At 45.3% G+C, this 6,000-nt stretch overlaps 1 protein-coding gene across 1 annotated transcript in view; it reads left to right on the top strand.

Annotated features, from left to right (window-relative positions):
• Nucleotides 1-828: 828 nt before the first annotated feature.
• Nucleotides 829-6,000, top strand: part of LOC138261357 (G-protein coupled receptor 83-like) — a 769,995-nt gene continuing 764,823 nt past the window's right edge. The window contains exon 1 of the mRNA XM_069210228.1: nt 829-2,270. The gene's annotated coding sequence lies outside the window, so the exon portion shown is untranslated. The remainder of the gene's footprint in view (nt 2,271-6,000) is intronic.

Below are 6,000 nucleotides of genomic sequence, written 5' to 3'. Positions count from 1 at the left end.
ATCTGCCCTGCCTCTTTAATTTTTGTTTTAGGGTGAAAGTCTATGGGTGGTTGGGGTAAGCCAGGTGTTTTTGTTCAATTTTCTTAAACTAGCATAAGGTTAATTACCTTAATGTTTCCCAAACTGTTTGCCAGGGGTTTAAAAATGTTCAGAAACATAATCAAAATGTTGCTGTTACTTTCTCTTCAAGAAAGATTGGGTAGATTTGGATAGGGGTGATGGCCTTGCCACAGTACTGAAGGGCATTAATTTACTACTGAACAAGAAGGTAATGTGACACCTGAATTTAGCATACCAGGAGGCAATCACAAAAAGACCACAGTGAATAAATAGTGCTATGTAGTGAGGCATGGCCTCTCTTGCATGTGTCTGTAAAACTGACGTTCGTTCTTGAATTTTTGTCCTGAATTTTGACCCTTTGTCCTGATTTTTTTTCCTGAATTTTGACCCTTTGTCCTGAATTTTTTACAGTCCTGTCCAGAATTTGCCTCAATGACAGGTGGTCACCCTATCTAGCACGCAGTACTAAGAAACAGCGCAGGATGTAAAACAGAAGCATGCTGTGACAAAAATCAGATATTTAGTTTAATTCGGCCAGTATCATTATTAGTGCAATTATTTAACTAATATTCTGTGGGAAATTCTTAGTACCATATCCTTCAGTTTTTTTTTGCTACGGTTTAAATCATATAACAACGTGTTTTATGCATTGTTTCTAATGCACTTCTGCCCTTTCTGAGCACTGTAAATAACAATTGTTGCTAATACATACAAACTGTGTGTGGCATGTCCAGAACTCCTCCCAGGGTCTCTGCTGCTGCTGCAGACACACATCGGACGCCCTGGCAGCTTGCATGTGGATGGCTCCTCGGATTGGGATGGATTTTTGTGAATGGGCTGAGTCTGTCAGAGCCCGGGGAGTCTGTGATTCGTCGGATGACGTCACCGGGGTTCTACCTGCAGGAGATTCGCGCGGACTAAGCCCTGCGGCGTCCGATGTTCAGAGCAGAAGGACCAGAAAGAGAGGAGCGGGGAGAGAGTCGGTGCCTCAGTCTAGACTGCACCAGAGCCGCGGCAACAGCACGTGGCATCATCTCCCCACTAGTGCAGCTCCAGTGCCAGGACTTCTAACAGCGCCAGAAGACAGCGCCAAATGCTTGCAGCGCTAGATCCCTGGGACATCAGATCCACACAGTGCCAGATGATGATCCCTGCAGCACCAGAACAGATATAAATAAGAGCAGCTCACTAAAAAAACACAGATCCATAGCGCACTGGATCCGTACTGCACTAGATCTATAGAACGCCTGACCCGTGCAGCAACACTACAGCACCAGATTAATATAGCATAGAAACATTGCAGCACTACTCGAAGGAAACACAAATTGCCAGTTCAAAACAGCACTGGGTTCAAATATCGCAGCATTAATCCGCCATCGATGCCGATTTATGCAGCACTAGACCTATAAAGCACCACATCTACAGAGCAGTAGATTCGGGATTAAGTAGAGGGAACGGGATCACTACAGCACTGAATCAACAACAGCACCAGATCAATGCACAAACTAGACCCTGGATCAGAAAACCACAAAATACAGCACAACATCCAGAATCTAGACAGCACTAGTGCAATACAGCACCCAATTCAGACTCAAGATAGCAACAGGTCTATAAAGTGTGAAACACAGAACAGCCCCAAACAAACACACTACCAGGAACAGACCAATACAGCACCCAATCCAGGACAGCACCCGGCCAGTACTCCAAACAAATACAACATGTAGTCAAGGACGGCACAAGACCAGCATACCACTAGAACCAAGTAAATTACAGCACCAAATCGAGGACAGCATCAGATCCACACAGCGCTACAGCCAGGATCCGCGCTGCACCAGGTCAATACAGCACCAAATCCAGGACAGGACAGCATCAGATCCACACAGCGCTACAGCCAGGATCCGCGCTGCACCGGCTCAATACAGCTCCGAGAAAAACAGCAAGGTTAATAAAACAACCGAGTTCAGAGAAGGAAATCCTTGTTTGTGAGCCACTGACCTCGCCAGATCTCTGACCATAACATAACTCCGTGCCGCGTCACGACCTTACAATATCATCACCGCACCGGACCTCGCTCCGCAGCTAGCGAGGCGAGGGTGCGCATACCTCGGATCTGCAGCGGGCTCCGCCGGTGCCCGGGGTGCCCTGACCGCCCTGGCATTCTGCAGAGCAGCGGTGACCCGACCCTCCGGCCGGATCTCTGCCCCTCACAGGTGAGAGGCGCGGCGAGAATGTGCAGCAGCTTTTAAAATCCGCTATGTTATTTGATCTCCAGAAATAGTGATTTGTCCAGGATCACACCTTTGGTTTTAGCCTGGAAGCCAGAATTAACTCCCGTTATCAGATCCATTGGAGTTAAAAGGGCACCCTTAACGAGGACCCTCAGTCATTTCTTATCTCCGAGGGTGAGGCTTCCATGGCTGCTCGCCAGGGTAAAACCTCCAGATGGGGCACTCGCACTTAGGACCAGATGTATCAAGCGTTTTTGCATTCGCAAACGGTGCGAATGGTCGTTTGCAAATGCAAAAATGCCTTTCAGTATGTATGAAAGGCATTCGCTATGCAATTTGAAGGAATCGCTAAAATAACGATTCCTTAAAATTGCGACCCTGTTTAGAGAATAAGAAATCGCAAATAAGGAATACTTATTTGCGATTTCTTAAGCACATGTATCAAGCTTTTCCTTAATGCGAATTGGGCATTGAGGAATCGCAATTACCACCAAATACAACTTGGTGGTAACCATGTGCAAATATTAAAAATGCATTAAAAATGCATTGTTAAAATTGACTTGTAACGCACACATGTCCCTTTGGCATGTGTGCACCTTAAATGTCCTAAAATATTTTTTTGGGTGCAGCAGAGGGGGCCTTAGGCGCCCAGCACCAGCATTCCAGTTAGGAATTCACAATTTGGGAAATGCAAAAAAATAGCAAATATGGGAGCGAATGGGGTCAGAATCTTAAAAATCGCTGTTAGAGAATCGCAAAATGGATTCTTGACATATCTGGCCCTTAGACTCTTCTGCATGTGCAAATTGTGCCACACAAAAGACCAATTATAATATGTACTAAAGTTAGTGATTCATATATTAAAGATGTTTCTAAGAAGTCCCAATTAATAACAGATATTCAAATCAAATCAAATCATTAACATTTATAAAGCGCGCTACTCACCCGTGCGGGTCTCAAGGCGCTAGGGGGGAAAGGGGGGGTTATCGCTGCTCGAACAGCCAAGTCTTTAGGAGTCTCCGGAAAGCGGAGTGGTCCTGGGTGGTCCTGAGGCTGGTGGGGAGGGAGTTCCAGGTCTTGGCCGCCAGGAAGGAGAAAGATCTCCCACCCGCCGTGGAGCGGCGGGTGCGAGGGACGGCAGCAAGTGCGAGGCCAGCGGAGCGGAGGGGGCGGGTGGGGACGTAGAAGCTGAGGCGTCTGTTGAGGTATTCCAGTCCCTTGTTGTGGAGGGCTTTGTGTGCGTGGGTGAGAAGACGGAAGGTGATCCTTTTGCTGACTGGGAGCCAATGCAGGTGTCTCAGGTGTGCGGAGATGTGGCTGTTGCGGGGTACGTCGAGGATGTTAGGTTTCAGTTACGAGTAGATATAGCAGTTTGTCCTAAATCACAGTTTGGTCTTGTGTGGGAACCTTAATCTAGAAGTTAGATTGCCTCTCCTCCCTTGCCTGTCTGATTCCACCGATAACCAGTGCTGGAATTTGGTGGGTACCCGGCAGATTCTGGTTCCACACCTTGCTTAAGAGTAAGTTTCCCTCTGATTCAATATCTAATCATGCCAACTGTGTGCCAGTGTAGTGTTCTGACACCAATCACACACTCAGTGTGCGCCTCACCATTCTGCTGCACCCCAGGCGCAAATGCTTCACTTCACAGACAATACTCAGTTTAATTTCTTCAGTAGTGTTTTGGCTGCGACTTGAGGGAGGCCAATGAAAGTTACGCTCTGACGCTATGTCACCACTATATCACAGTTTGCACTTTGTGGGACTTTACACTGCAGGTAAGGGCAAAGGGGTCTTTACAAAGCAGGTAGATTTTTCATTACTTCCCTCTACTGACAAGTATATTTTTTAATAGTTAAAGTCACTATATTTGCATATTTATTGATATTAGATGTGTGTACATGCTTATATATGTTTTCGACTATATCTATATATATACATATATGTATATGTAATATGTCTGTATATATATATATATATATATATATATATGATTGTATACACATACAAATTTACAGATACATAATGATGAGGAAATGTTATTAATAGCTATAGATTAATGTTATGTTTTCAGTATTTATTTAAAACTATAGGTATATGCTGTTCATTGTTGAAAATTAAAATTTAAAGTTTAGGTTTTAAGCGTGATAAGGGAATTTTAAGGTTCAGTGATGGGATGTTTCAGAGATAGTTTGAAGTTTTTAGGGTTCAAGGATGGCTAGTGTATAGGGGTAGGAAGGTATATATTCACTGAATAAAACAAAGGTTACCGGGACGTTATAGTTAGGTTCTGAATTTACTTGTGCGAAACCATAGAAATTCAGCAGTTATACTTAGAGTTCTTTTAAATAACTATAACTCACACCCTAAGGTAACAATAACTCGCGCCCTCGCCATGCACAGCTTTTTCTTCAAAAATGTCACTGCTCATGTTTCATTTACAGTTTTAAGGACATTATAGAAGTTGTCATGACAGCTGTAATATCTGGGTAATTAGTAGTGCATGTGGAGGGTGCGAGTTATAGTTACCTTCGGGCGTGAGTTATAGTTACTTGAAAGAACTCTAACTGTAATTGATGAATTTCTATGGTTTCATTCAAGTAAATTCAGAGCCTTACTATAATGTCCCTGTAACCTTTGTTATTTCAGTGAATTTCTAAGTTTTTTTAAATTCTATTTCCTAAATATAATGTCCCAGTAACCTTTGGTTTTCTCAGTGAATTTTCATGGTTTGGCCATGCGCAGTGGCGTTTGGCCGAAGGGCCTGTGGCCAACCCCTGCAATCAATCCCTATAACAACCCAACCCCGCACTGCGCACGGCCTTCAGCCGTGTGCAGTGGGGTTGGCCGCAGGGCCTGGCATGAGGCCAGTCCCTGCGGCCAACCCATATAACAACACAACCCTGCATGCACCCCCTCCCCAGGCGACTCTCGGCCTGGGGGCACCCTATTCCCAGAGCCCAGCCTAAATATTAATTTTATTTTGGGGGAAGAGGGCCACATGGCCCCCTCTAAAGGTTGGTCTCGGCCCAGGGGATTCCCTCCCCTGGGCCTTGGCCTAAACATTTAATTAACTTTTTGGGGAGAGGTGGGGCAGCTTTGCCCCCAAGCCCACGCCAATCTTGGCCCTGGGACCCCACACCCCAGGGTGCAGCCTAAATATTGTTTTAGGTGGGGGGGGCCACGTGGTCCCTCCTCCCAAGGGCGATCTCAGCCTCAGGGACCCCAACCGCCAGGGAGTGGACTAATTATTTATTATTCCTTTTGGGGAGGGGCTGGGGGGGAGCACATGCCCCCACTCATAATAACAAAAATGGCTTTGGGAGGTGGCGGCCTCTAGGACTGTGACGGGGAGGCTTGGTGCCCCTGTATTTAATGTAATTAGAGCCCCGGGGAGGTGGGGGTCCTCGGGGCTGGGGTCCCCGGGGCTGTGAGGGTGCAGAATAGCCCCCACATTAAAATATTAAATGCCCCAGGACCTGACCCAACCAAGGGGATAATATATATATATGTATATATATATATATATATATATATATATATATATATATATATATATATATAATTATCATGGACGTTATAGTTAAGTTCTGAATTTACTCGTACAAATCCATAGAAATTCAGCAGTTGTAGCTACCTCAGCTAACTATAACTGGTGCTCCCATAATGTGTGTGAGTGGGAGAAATTGATTGAAAGAGAGACAGTAAGAGA

The sequence above is a fragment of the Pleurodeles waltl genome, chromosome 2_1 (genome assembly GCF_031143425.1).
Source record: "Pleurodeles waltl isolate 20211129_DDA chromosome 2_1, aPleWal1.hap1.20221129, whole genome shotgun sequence".
Lineage (NCBI taxonomy): Eukaryota > Metazoa > Chordata > Amphibia > Caudata > Salamandridae > Pleurodeles > Pleurodeles waltl.
The sequence above is the reverse complement of the archived record's forward strand: the minus strand, read 5'-3'. Positions and strand labels throughout refer to the sequence as shown.